Raw genomic sequence first — 14,715 nt, 5'->3', positions numbered from 1 at the left:
GTCTCTACAAAAAATATTTTAAATTAACCAGGCATCGTGGCAGCTACTCAGGCATAGTTCCACTTATTCAGGAGGCTGAGACAAGAGGATCACTTGAGCCCATGAGTTTGAGACTGCAGTGAGCTATGATTGCACTACCATCCTCCAGCCTGGAAGACAGAGTGAAATTCTGTCTCAAAAAAACTAAAAAAAAAAGTTAAACAACGTGATAATAAGATAGTAAGGCAGAGTCAGCTAAATGCCAGATAAGTGGAAAAAGGAAGGATGCAGGTCATGAACTGAGCCTAGAGAAACTTCATCTGGACTTGTCAGGGAAAATCCAATGGCATCCAAGCCCGAGGTCTACTCAGAGCCCTTAGTGCTCACTTCTAGGGACAGTCTTTACTGCAATATTGGGATATTTCATCTACAGGAAAATATCAAAATGGTATTAGATTGTTTATTTAATCAAATGATCAGCCCAACTTACCTCAGCTGTGTATTTGTTTAGAGTTCTTCAGGTTGTAAGTGATTTTTTTAAAAAACCTCCAAACCAGCTTACGCAAAAAGGTGAATTTATAGACTTGATACTGGGTAGCTCCCAGATTGACCAAGCCTAAAAGAGTCCAGGGATGAAAATAATGTTCAGTAACACTGGAACTAGGGAGATGGACTTCTTCAGGACTTGCTCTGTCTCTCAAAGCTAGAAAACTGAAGAAAAATACATGAGATGTTTTGAGAAGGGTTGAATGTATACCAGCATCAAAGAAAGCTGACAAGCAGCTGGTTTGACTACAGAATCACAGATAGACTCAGAAATTGGAGGCATCAGCTACTTCTGAAGGTAGGGACAAAACAGAAAACAGTAGGATGGCTAAATATCCTTATATGAAGCATTTTTGACACTCCCACATCCCCAGCTTCATCATAACACAAAGCTTACTCTCTGCTGAGGTCTGGAAAAGTTGTGGGCAGGTCAGTCACAGTAAAAATGGGGGGATTAAATACCAGGTGACATACTGAATCAGGAGTCTCCTTCTCATACTTGGCTCCTAGAAATCAGGCAACCCAGATTATGCCTCCTGGGCAATAGCTTGGTATTTGCCTCACTGACAAAATAAACAGCCCAGCAGACATACAAACCTGATACAGTGACATCCACCATCAACACATACAGCCCAGGCAAACGCTGCTTCTGACCAGTGGCCCATTCTTAAATACCAACTGACAAACAAAGATCATCAGACATTTGGGAAGGCTTCTGTTGTCCAAAAAACACAATCTGAACTAAACAGAAAAAATGTAGAAGGGGAAGTGAAATAATAGAGGCTTTCAAAGTAAAAAAGAGAAGATACTTTAGGCCCTAATAAAGAAGTACACAGAACATGAAATAAGTTCTTGGAAATTATAAATATGATGGCAAAAATGAAAAATTAAGTAGAGTGGAATATACAGTAAGGACATCACTAAGGAAATAAAAGCTAAAATTAAAAATAAATACACAGAGGAAAAAGAGGAGATTCTAAAAACTTCCATAAAGGAAAAAAAAAAGTAAAGTCTTTAAATGGCAATCAATTTTTCAAGGCTAGAGTATAATAAGACGACATATGCAGAATCCTCCAGAGAAGTGATTTGCAACCAAGAAATCTATACCCAGCCAAACTATTAATTATATACATCTATACAATTTTTGTTAAGACAATTTTTGTTCCATTGTCAGAAACATCTGGATTTGTATCTAAGTTTAGAACTTCTTAGCTGTGTGACCTTAGGCAAATACCATCCCCTCTCTGGGCCTCAGGTTGCTCATCTATGTCACAGGACAGTGAAAATTTAATGAGACAACATTGTTAAGATGGCAAGGGGTGCAAAGCTTGCAGCATCTCAGGTAGTTCCTTTTCCCCACCCCATTTACCTCTGTCATTATCATCCTCATTTTCTCTGTCATCCATGATCTCTAACACCTCTGTTATTTGTCACCAGCATTCACAACTAGAATTTGGAAAGAGAACAGAATTCTGAGTCCAGAAACTCACCTAACAGCAAAAATGGGAGGACTGGATGAGCATAGGAAGGGACTGAGGCAGTAGTGGAGAATTAATTCAAGGAGATTGATTTCTTTCCTTGGAAACCTTGACCCATAATGTACAAGGGTTTTATTTGGAACTGAGGTCAAGAAGTAACTGAGGAAGAGATTGCTTAATTTAAAGGATTTTTGTGAGCCAATTGTCAAACATAGCCATTATTTAAAAATAAAATTATAAAACTTACAATGAGATAATTATATTAAAAACAAAAGTAATTAATACTAAAAGTTCATTATTTTCTATTTGACTATAATTTATAATTATCTATGTTCTTGGGCTTAATAATTATATCTGTTATTACCTGTATCTACATTAAGTGATATTATGTTGGGAGCTGACAGTCAGCCCTGGTAAGAGATTTACATCACAAAAATCAATAAATGCTACAAATTAGGACTTTTTTTTTCTCAGAAAGACAGTTTTTAAACATTCACCAGCACACCACTGGCCAGGGATTCAGAGTACTAGATTCCAGATGTGTCTGGTTTTCCAAAGGTTTAATAAAAACATATGTTTTGGCAACTCAGAAAACTCTTTCATCTCCTTAAATATGATGGTTTCTACTAACCAACAAACATTGGAATGAACTGTACAGAAGGAAAAGCTTTTTCTCTACTCTCTTATGTTCCATAAATGGAACCTGTGAATTAAACTGGCAAAAGACAGACTAACACAAGAAAAGCATACAAATATCATTTAATGTTAATATTTTATGTGCATGGAGGCTTCACAGAAAAGAACTGAAAAAATGAAAGAAGTTGCTATACTTGGGGGCTTATATCCCATTTTAACAAAAGATGATAAATTATGGAGAAATGACTAGACAAAGGAAAGGGAGTTTGGGCTTCTAGGAGCAGTAAATTGTGGGAAGGTAAATATATGGAGGAAACTAGTGGTAGATAAGAGTTATTTAGTAAGGTTTGTTTATGCAGAGTCATCTAGGTGTGGGCCCTCTGTCTCTGGTGATAAGAGTTACTTTTCTCATCTAGTACAGGAGAGAGGGGCAAATTTATGCCACCTTCACAAAGGGAAATTTATGTTCTGCTTTTAGGAAGATAAGGGGAGGGTAGAGAGCTCTTCCTGTGTCTGCTTTTTTTCAATTGCCTTCAGTTCAAAAGAATCCTTATGCCGAAGTGGTATGTTTTGGGGTGACATATCCTGATCCCCTTCAGAATGAATAAATACCTAGAAAGTTGCTCTTAAAGCTTTCTTTAACACATGAAACAGCCTTCTAAAACCATATAATTCAAAATGTGGTCCATGAACCAGCAGCACTGGCATCACCTGGGAATTTGTTAGAAAAGCAACATTTTAGGCCCTTTCATAGGACTAGTAACTAGGAATCTGCATTTCAACAAAAAATTCGAGAAGCTTTACTGTAAATGTCAGCTCCCACCAGTTAGCTAGAATGCTTTCCCTTCCCTCTGAAACTATACCAATAAGAAATCCATTGCAATTAACAGCCTTTAAAAAGGCAAATACCTCTAGGTGGTTTAATAACCCAGCCCTAAGGAGAATTTGTTCGAAGAGATTGCTTTCCTCCCTTTGAACCTTTACCTGAGTGGCACAGTGCTTACCAGACTGAGGCTTATTTGGAAAAGACAGAGGAAAGATAAAGGGAAGATAGTTCGGTCACTCCCAGAATCACTGCCATAACCTAACGCAGTTTCCTCCTTCCCTCCTTTCCCCTCTACAGTCTATTCTCCACTTAGTAGCTAATCAGCTTTTCAAAATGAAGATCAGATTGTGGAATCTCTTCCCTTTGCATTGAGAATAAAACCCATACTGCTTACCTGGACGTAAACACCCAGGAGAATCTGCCACCTTTCTCCCCCAGCCTCATGAAATCCCACATGTTCTGTCAAGCCTCAGTTGTACTGGCCTGTGTCCTTGCTGGGCTCCAGTGGCTTTCTCTGCCTGTAGGCTCTGTGCTTGCACTTCCTTCTACCTGAACTCTCTGAACCCGGCTGTCCCTGGCCAGCTCTTCCCTGACTGGCTCTTTATCACTCACTCAGTCTACATTTAAATGCAGACTCCCTTTCAGGGAGGCCACTACTGACCACCCAGCCTCCACTGTCACCATCTCACATCCCCTGCTTGATTTTCTTGATAGCACTCATCACTACTGGATTTTGTCAGACTCGTTTATTTGCTTCTTAATTTCCTGTATACCCCAAAACACATTAACTCATCCACAGTCACAAACTGAACATAAGCTCCATGAGAACAGGGACTTTGTTGACAACCAGGGACTTTGTTGACTGGCACAAAGTGCTCAATAAACACTGTAGAGCAGATGTATGAGTGAATTATGTGATTGTAGCACAAAGTGCTCCATCATCCACCACCACCAAGGCCAGCCCTGCACCCTGAACAGAAAAGTAAGTCATTTTGCTCTACCTTTTTCTGCTTCCTACACTCTGTGGCTGGTCCCCTGCTCCCATAACATCCCTGTTATTGGTACTATGGATATTCTACCGTGAAGAAGCTTGAAGAGAGTTCCATGGGGCAAGCTAGTTTGAGGGCTTAGAAATCCCATTATGCCAGGTCCTAGAGTGGTTCTGACTCAGGATGCCAGATGTGTCTCCAGAGACTCATGGAGATGCCAGAAGCCAATTTTTTAAACCATTAGATGCTCATGAATACCTGATTATGACAGGGTCTTTTGTGGGAGATCACATTACTGAAAGTTTGCTTGCCAAGTGGTAAGTCCAAGAAAGAAGGTTTTAAGGGTGTGATGCCCACCCCTATACACACATATACTTGTGCATAACTACTAGGAAGATGGGATGGCTGTGCAGGAAGACAGAGCACCAGCCCTCATAGCACTGCTAAGTGCTGAATGCCCCCCCACTGGGTGGGCCTCTGTGACCCTCTTCATCTGGGATTGTATTGTTGAGCAGGTGTCTCATAACTGCCAGGTTATTTCTAGACACGAGTTCAGTATGTTCAATCCAGCCACCAGGACAAGGTACTTCTTTGACTTCTCTGTTTCCTATCCAGGCATCAGGCATCTCTCCAAGGACAGCCTATGTGCCTCGAGTTCTTGGGCTTTGGGGATCCCTGGCTGTAGCTCCCAAGTACCAGCTACTTGGAGCATGGTGGGATCACTAGGCTTTTGCAGGTTTCCTTGGGAACCCATCTTCCATTTGTCACACTATGTATATAGGAACAGGTACTCTGGGTTCATAAGAATCACTGATATAAAAAACTAGAAGGCACTGCATTCTCTAAATACCTATTAACACTGCATCTTAGAGGTGAAAAACCCATGAGGCTTTAGCCTCCTCTCCCATTAAGCATCCTTCATGTCTTCTATCTTCATATTTTAACATTGTCAGAAACAGTGTAGACAATCCACTTCTTCCTTGCTTCCTTCCATGTCTTCCTTATTTCTCCATTTCAGGCTCTTATCTAATGAAGTACATACTTTTTGGGTGTCTGCTTAGCCCCTCTCTCTCCACACTTTCTTTAGGATCGTCTCTCATCTATTGACACGTCCACTAGAGTAACAGGAGAAGGTGAAGGCTGCAGAAAGAGGAGATGCCCAAAACAAAGTGAGGACATATCCTCCTGTATCCTGTGGGCTTCTGGGCTTCCAGCTCCTGGCTCTTCATCCTTCGAGCTTGCCTTCCTTGAGGGTCACACATCCCACACATCCTTTAGTAGCAGCTCCTGTTTGAAAGGGCTTTCCTCAATGGTAAACAGAGTCAATCTGGGAGGCTACTTCCCCATCCTATGTCCCTCTCTCCTTCAATTGGCTTTTCAAAATCCTTCCTCATTTCCCGCTTTTGGGCCCATCCTCTGTCTTTTTGCAGCCATCATAAGGCCCCTGGGATGAGCAGTCAGCTCCTGGCCATCGTTACCTCAGGGGTCCTAGCTGCCAGTGGGCTTGAAGCAAGGGTCTCAGAGAGAGGGGTCAGGAAGAAGAGAGGGCCAAGGGGCTCCCTGGGTCTTCTGCTGCTGGGGATGTGCACAGCTGATTCCGTGGGAGAAATCGCATACCCACTACCCACCCTCAAATCAAGGACATTTGGGTCTATGGGAAAGAGGCTAAGAAGAGGTGGGCATAGGGTCTTAGGCACAATCTTGAGGGAGGTCTTTGCCCCACTGGTGATAGAGGGCCAATCTGGAGAACCTAATGTACTCCACTTGGGGGAAGGGACCAGAGCCAAACCCGTCTTCTCCAGGCCTGACTCCTCCTCACTCCTGCTCCCCTCCTGCCTCAGCTGCCCCTTTCAGCAGCTCTGGCCTCCAGACTCTCCTCCCCAGTCCTAACTCCATTTAAACAAAACAGAAACAAATTATTTATGAAGAGCCCTAATTTATAATGCATCCATAATGGCTGGGAAGACACTGATAATTTATTTAATGAGCAAAGACGCATAATTCACAAACAATGATTCCAGTTAGAAATTAGCTTCATTAATTTGCTGTAAGCCCTCTGCTATGATTCAGCACCTAGGGAGTGCCTAAGACCCACAAATCTCCCCAGCACTTCTCTTGCTCCAGCCTGAGCCCAGCTCAGGTGCAGCTCCAGCACCATCAACCCTGCTCATGGGCCTTGCCACCTGGCCACACTTGGCAGTTGCCCCCACGCAGCCTGCTCTTGCAATTGAAATCCCACTTGCAAAAGAAACTTTGCCAACCTGCCATGCAATTGATCTACCCGTGTGTGCTAATGGGATATCATGCCAGCCCAGACATTCCTGAGGGCCTTGACCCACAGATCCCCAACCCATCCACAGGTACAGGCTATAATGTCATCTGTGCCAGCCACCAGAGCTCCACTGACAGGTCACAGACCAGGAAACTGCCAATGTGAGCTTGGCATTAAGACATTACGGGTGTTTTCTGCATATGCCTAGCCAGTTTTCTTAGAATCATTTATTAAATAGGGAATCCTTTCCCCATTGCTTGTTTTTGTCAGGTCTGTTGAAGAGCAGATGGTTGTAGAAGTATGCTGTTAAGTCTAAGGTCTCTGTTCCATTGGTCTATATGTCTGTTTTCGTACCAGCACTGGACCTTTTCCTTGTACCTTGTACAAAAATTAACTCAAGATGGATTAAAGACTTACTTAAAGGTAAAATCCAAAACCATAAAAATTCTAGAAGAAACCCTAGGCAATATCATTCAGGAAATAAGCATGGGCAAAAACTTTATGATGAAAATGCTAAAAGCAATTGCAAAAAAAGCCAAAATTGACAAATGGGATCTAATCAAACTAACGAGCTTCTGCACAGCAAAACAATAATCAGAGTACACAGGCAACCAGTCAGAGTGGGAGGAAATTTTTGCAATCTATCCATCTGGCAAAAGTCTTATATCCAGAGTCTACAAGGAACTTTAGCAAATTTACAAGAAAAATATGAACAACCCATCAAAAAGTGAGCAAAGGATATGGACAGACACTTCTCAAAAGAAGACATTCATAGCCAACAAACATGAAAAAAAGCTCAATATCACTGATCATTAGAGAAATGCAAATCAAAACCACAATAAGATACCATCTCATGCCAGTCAGAATGGAGATTATTAAAAAGTCAAGAAAAAATAGATGCTGGAGAGACTATGAAGAAATAGGAGTGCTTTTACACTGTTGGTGGGAGTGTAATTTAGTTCAGCCTTTGTGAAAGACAGTGTGTCAATTCCTGAAGGATCTAGAACAAGAAATACCATTTGAGCCAGCAATCCCATTACTGAGTATATACACAAAGAAATACAAATCATTCTACTATAAAGACATGCACACATATGTTTGTTGTAACACCATTTACAATAGCAAAGACATGGAACCAACACAAACGCCCATCAATGATAGATTAGATAGAGAAAATGTACACCATGACTAGATAAAGAAAATGTTGTACATATACACCATGGAATACTATACGGCCATAAAAAGGAATGAGATTATGTCCTTTGCAGGGACATGGATGAAGCTGGAAGCCATCAACCTCAGCAAACTAACACAGAAACAGAAAACCAAACACCACATGTTCTCACTCATAAGTGGGAGTTGAACAATAAGAACACGTGGACACAGGGAGGGAAACAACACACACTGGAGCCAGATGGGAGGTGGGGGCAAGAGGAGGAAGAGCATTAGAACAAATACCTAATGTGTGCAGGGCTTAAAACCTAGATGGTGGGTTGACAGGTGCAGCAAAACACCATGGCATACATATACCTATTTAACAAACCTACACATTCTGCACTTGTATCCTGGAACTTAAAATAAAACTTAAAAAAATACATTATAAGTGTTGATATTTTCAACTGCTGGACACCTAACCTTGCAGAACAGACATGCATCCTGTCCATGTACCCCAGGTTCTTCACTTCAGGATGGGGAGGGGGAGACAGAGATCACGAAGACTCTGCCTGAGCTTCAGTGTCCTAAGCCCCCCTTCTCACAGAACACTCAGCATGACTTCATCTTTCTTAATCACCTAAACGTATGTGGACTACAATTTGCTGCCCACATGAATTTTAATATTTCCAATTTTCAATGTAGTTATTTTACCCAACTTACACAAGCATATGGTGTAAAGAAATAAACAGTTCTACAAAGCTTATATTCATACAATAAAGAGAAGTCTCCCACTATCACCACCCCATTTTTATTTAGTATTCATCTCCATATCTAGAAAAAATATGCTTAGATGACTGCCTTGTTTTTTTGTGTGTTTGTTTGTTTCAGTCTCAGTCATTCACTCCTGACTTCCCCCTATAAAATACAAAGCCTTAGTTCTCTTTTGCCTTGCCCCTTTCTCTACACACACATATCTCTTGCCTGGGTGTCAGCAAACAAGAGCCAACTGTTTTTATAAATAAGATATAACTGAAATACAGTCATGCCCATTTGCTTATGCTTGTCTCTGGCTGCTTTAGGGCTGGGACAGGAGAGCTGAGTAGTTGTGACAGAGATCATATTGCCCACAATGCCTAAAATATTTATTACTTGGCTCTTTACAAAAATGTTTACCAACTTCTGTCAGTTCCCGCAGCCTACAAATAAGTTGGGCTATAGATCAATATTCAGAGATTCCATTACCATAACTATCTAGATCATTCTCAACTGAGCCGAGTAATGTACTATGTGTACTTTTCCTTTCCTGTACCTTTTGTTGACACCCACATTTGTAAATGCCTTTTCAGATTGTTTGCTTTTAAGTGCTTGTACTTAATACTAACAACAAATTCTCCCCTAGTTGTGCAAATCTGTTTAAATGCATTAATGTATCAGTTTTATCTACTTGAAGATAACGGCTTTAAAGCTTACTGATCTGCACCAATATGAACTGGTGGCACTCCAGTGCTACTGCACAGCCATCATCCTGGGATCTGCTTTCTCCACTGTGCAGGAGGGTCTTTTTGCCTCTATTCTATACTCAGTCCCCTATTTCCAGAATCTGTCATTCGCTTTCCTAATGTACTCTAATTTGAAGGAGTACATATTCCACTATCATCCCTACCCCCCACACACACACCAAAAAAAAGAAAAAGAAACCCACAGGGAGGTTTATTTTTTGAGACTTAAAATGTCTGAAAATGCCTTTATTTCATCCTCACATTAATTTATTGTTAGATTTGATGTCTTATTTAGCTCAGGTTGCTATAACAAAACACCATAGATGGGATGGCTTAAATAATAGACATTGATTTCTCAGTTATAAAGGCTAGAAGTCTGAGATGAAGATACCAGCATGGTCAGATTTCGGTGAGGGCCCTCTTCCTGGCTGACAGGTGGCTACTTCTTGCTATATCCTCACATGGCAGAGAGAATGAGAGTGAGAGAGAGTTCTCTTAGCCTCTCCTTCTTCCAATAAGGACACTAATTCCACCATGGTGGCTTCGCCCTCGTTACCTCATCTAAGCTTAATTACCTTCCCCACTACGTGGTTTCACATGAGAGTTTGGGGAAGGGACACAACCATTCTGTTCATAACACTGGGATAGAATTAACTAATGAAAATTATTTTTGCTTGGAAATCTGAGGACATTTCCCACTGTTTTCTGTCAGTGTTGCTGTTGAAAAATCTGATACCACTCTGATTCCTGATCATCACTGGGTTTTGTATGTTTTTATCTTGATCGTGTAAATAATCTATTTTCCCCAGTGTTTTAAAATTTCACAATGTACCTTGACCTCAATCGATTTCAATTGTGTAGGCGGGGCACTCAGTCGGCCCTGTTAGTCTAGAAGCTCACTTCCTTCTGTTTGGGGACATTTTTGAATTATTTCTCTGATGATTTTCCTCCTGCCAATTCTCTATTCTTTTCTAGAACTCCAGTTATTTGAATGTTATGTCTTATGAATTATCCTCTAATTTTGTTTATCTTCTTTCCCATTTTCCATCTTGCGGTTTTGACCTGTGTCTGGAAGTAGTTTTAACTTCATCTTCTAATCCTTCTATTAATTTCTTTGTACTGCTATCATTGTACTGCCGTTGTATTCTCTGAATGTCACTTTTCCTTAGCCTCCGATTCTTTTCTGATATCTGTGAGAATATTAATCGTTATTTTCCCAGGTTTTATTTTCTTTACTATTCTGCTTCCCCCCAGTAGTGGGTAAGTTTATGTGTTTTGTCCCAGTCTGTCATATTAGATACGTCCTCGATTGACTGATGTTTACCAGCTGTTCATTCATGTTTAAAAATGGAACACTGTTCAGCCACACTGTCCTATAACCTTGGGCCTACTCAGCCATGGGTTATAGGATAGTATGGCTGAACCATTTAACCAGGTAACTCTGATGTTGCTATCTTTCATTTTTCCTCTTAGAAGAATCTGCAGAGAAGGCAGGCATAAATCTGGCTGCCAGTGGGATGGTAGACGTGGATCTCAATATTTTATATGTAAATGCCACTTAATCACCCTGCTTTCACAACGATACCCCCACTTTCAACTGTGCCTTGTGTTGTATCAGTCCAGAGACTCTCTGCTTTTAATACTTCCAGAAAACAAATCTGTAAACCTTTAGTCTACTGATAGGCAGTGTGCAGTGGAGAAGATGAGGGGTAGGGAGGTGTGCAGCTTCTAATTTCATCTTAAACTAGATGTTCACCCAGTTCTTAACTCTGCCTTCAGCCCCACTTGCAGGGGCACCTGGTAACACCAGTTATAGAGATTTTTGAGAGTTCTGGGACAGAAGCTGGGTTGCTTCTTGACTTTTCCTATCACTGACAGTATTTAGCTTTATTTTGGCAGCTAAGTCACTTATCAATCATACAGTCTTTCCCACTGCCATATTATTGTAGACGTCATCTCCTCTCCTATTCTTCTTGTCCTTATAAGGATATTTTTCTCCTTTTGTGGATCCTTTACTGTCTCTTACATGATGTTTCAGAGTACATTAAAAACTAAGTAGTCAATCTGCCACCTTTCAAATAAGTCTCTCAATGTAAAACCAGTGAACATCACCCCTTTCTCTATATCAACACCCTTTCCTACCAGACCTTATTCCACACAATGCTCATAGAAGTTACTCAGTAAATAACAGGCTGGCCCCAAATCAGCACTATATGTACATCTGTGAAATGGCTGATACATCTCTTCACAATGTCATCACTTAAAGCCTCACCCATATTCACGCTTTGTCTTTCTTTCTTCAGTCCAGGTGCCATGCACACTGAACCTGTGATCTCCAGATAGAGCCCTGCTGTCTCCCACATCTGAGTCCTTATATATGTTCTTCCCTGTAACTAGAATGTGACTTTTCTTCCTTGTTAACTCTCAGTTTGAGATTAAGTTGTGTTCTATAAATCACTAACCCTTACCATAAAATTTGGGGTAATTTGGCCTTTGTGCACTCCAATAACTATGTATTTACCTTTTCATAGCACTTGATGTGGATATAGACATATATATGTTTACTTACTTTTTCTGCTGCTAGACTATCAGTTTGTCTAGAACAGAGTGTGTATTATTAACCTCAGGTATCCTCATGCCGTAACTCAGTGTGTAGAATTGGATACACTTTTGGAAGTAAAGAAGGGAGGGAAAGCATGTGAAAAAAGTAGAAAGAGAGAAAGAGAGAGAGGAGGAAGACAGGAAGAAAGGGAGGGATTAATCCTGGCATTCAGTTCCATTTGACCTGTGTCTTCATTCCTACCCATTTTCAGCCTACATCTGGCTTTTATTTTCCATTAACTTGTATGGTAGATTTTTTTTTTTTTTTTTTGAGATGACATCTCACTCTATTGCCCAGGCTGGAATTCAGTGGTGCCATCTTGGCTCACTGCAACCTGTGCCTCCCAGGTTCAAGCAATTTTTCTGCCTCAGCTTCCCAAGTAGTTGGGATTACAGACACCCACCACCACACCCAGCAAATGTTTGTATTCTTAATAGAGATGGGGTTTCACCACATTGTCCAGGCTAATACCGAACTCTTGACCTCAGAAGATCTGCCTGTCTCAGCCTCCCAAAGTGTTGGGATTACAGGTATGAGCCACAATGCATGGCCCATGGTAGATTTTTATTATTGCTCTCAAGCACATGCTGCCCATCCTTATAGGAAGATTATAGTCCCTACCCTGTTGGCAGCAGATTTAGCCATCTGACAAGTCTTGCCCATTGAAATGTGAGGGGAAGTGACATGCCACTTTAGAGAAGAAGCTTTAAAACTATTGTGTGGTTCATCCATATTTCCTTATTTTTACCACAAGACCAACAATGTCTCACACAGGGATTGATTATTCTTTCCGGAGCCTGAACAGATGATGATGTGGAGCAGAGCTACAGTTGACCTGCAGTGAAGCTGACCTCCATGGAGATATAGGAATAAACCTTTGTTATTGTAAGCCACAGATGGGGAGTTGTTTGATACTGCACAATAACTTAGCCTAAGCTGAATTATAGGTATGGCTGGTGACAGTGCCATGGGTATACAGTACAATGAGCATCATAAGATTTGAGAACGTAACAGTTAAAGAAGGTCATCCTGTTAGCCTCCCATCCAACAGAGCAATCATTTGCCCAGCTCACTGGGCCTTTTAACCTCTGCCCAAACTCCTTTGGTAACAGGGAAGGAAGTTCATCAGATTGTAGATCAAATCATTTTATTACTGGAATTCAACTTGTTAAAATATTTCAGTTGGTTTTTCCCCTACTGGTTCTAGTTCTGCTACCTGGAGCCACCAGAAACAATTCACCCTGTATTTCATAGCATAGACCTTCTTTAGATTTTAAAAGGTTTGTGCATGTCCAAACTAAACGTTTCCTGTTCTTACTTTATTAAAGGACTTAGAAGATGAGACTGAAACTCATCTGACTCTTTAGAATAAATAAAAATGTTCTTTCTAGTTCAAATGTTCTCTGATTCCTGGTATATTCCACAAATGAAAACAGTACCTTTAAAATAAATTTTCCTCAGTTTTACAGTTTCAAAATTTACAGAAACATGCAATCAATTAGTTTGACTTTTAGTAAAATAAATTACAAATATTTTGTCAACGTGCTTTTCAAAAAAGACTTTTTCAAATTCACGTGATTTGGTTAACATGTCTGAAACTCATGCACATTTTAAATGCTTCTGAACAGTCAAAAGGAATATAGCCCTATGTAGATGTCACTACATTCTTAGGAAACCCGTAATGGCTTTATTATAATGAGGATCTTCACTGATTTATGCATTGTGTTGCTTTTGAATACCCAAAGAGGCAATTGCTAGAAAAAATCGACTGCTCAACTCCAGAAGGTAGAAGGAAGACATGGTCAAGTAACAGAGAAAAAGAAATTTAGCTTTGAATAAACAGTTTCCTTTCTCTCATTGATCCTTTCTATTTAATTACAAAAGTAAATCATGAATGCATACTTATTATAAAAATTTCAAATACTGTTGAACTCTACAAAGTACACCATCCAATAAAACTTTCTGTGGTGATGGAAATGTTCTATATCTACACAGTTCAGTACAGTAGCCATTAGCCACCTGTGGCTATTGAGTGCATTTGAAATGGAGCTACTGAAGCTGAGGAGCTGATTTTTATTTTTATTTAATTTTAATTAACTTAAATTGAAATACCCATAGGTGGCTAGTGGTTACTATATTTTACAGCACAGATACAGAATAAAGACTAAAGTCACATTTATCTTCAATGTCAATAAAAAGTCACCAGCACTTTGGGAGGCCAAGGTAGGCAGATCACCTGAGACCAGGAGTTTGAGACCAGCCTGGCCAACATATAGTGAAACTCCATCTCTACTAAAAATACAAAAATTAGCCAGGTATAGTGGTGCACACCTGTAGTCCCAGCTACTCAGAAAGCTGAGACAGAAAAATCATTTGAACCCTGGAGGCGGAGGTTGCAGTGAGCTGAGATCCGAGATCACGCCACTGCACTCCAGCCAGGGTGACAGAGGGAGACTCTGTCTCAAAAAAAGAAAAACACTCCTACTGTTTTCCTGGTTTGGTATACTCTTTGGACAATATTTTGGGGGTCATATGCTATCTGTCATGTCTAAGGAATACAGTGACTTACTGCACATGCTCTTGAGGGCCATGGCCTGGATTTCAATCATGTGTCTATTACATACTAGATGTGTGGCCTTAAGCAAGTTCATTAATCTCTCTGTCCTCCATTTCCTCATCTGCAAAATGAGGCTGATAACAGTAACTACTTCTTAGGGATCTTATGAGAAGTAA

This window comes from Callithrix jacchus, chromosome 17, assembly GCF_049354715.1.
Source record: "Callithrix jacchus isolate 240 chromosome 17, calJac240_pri, whole genome shotgun sequence".
Lineage (NCBI taxonomy): Eukaryota > Metazoa > Chordata > Mammalia > Primates > Cebidae > Callithrix > Callithrix jacchus.
This window is presented reverse-complemented; position numbering follows the sequence as displayed.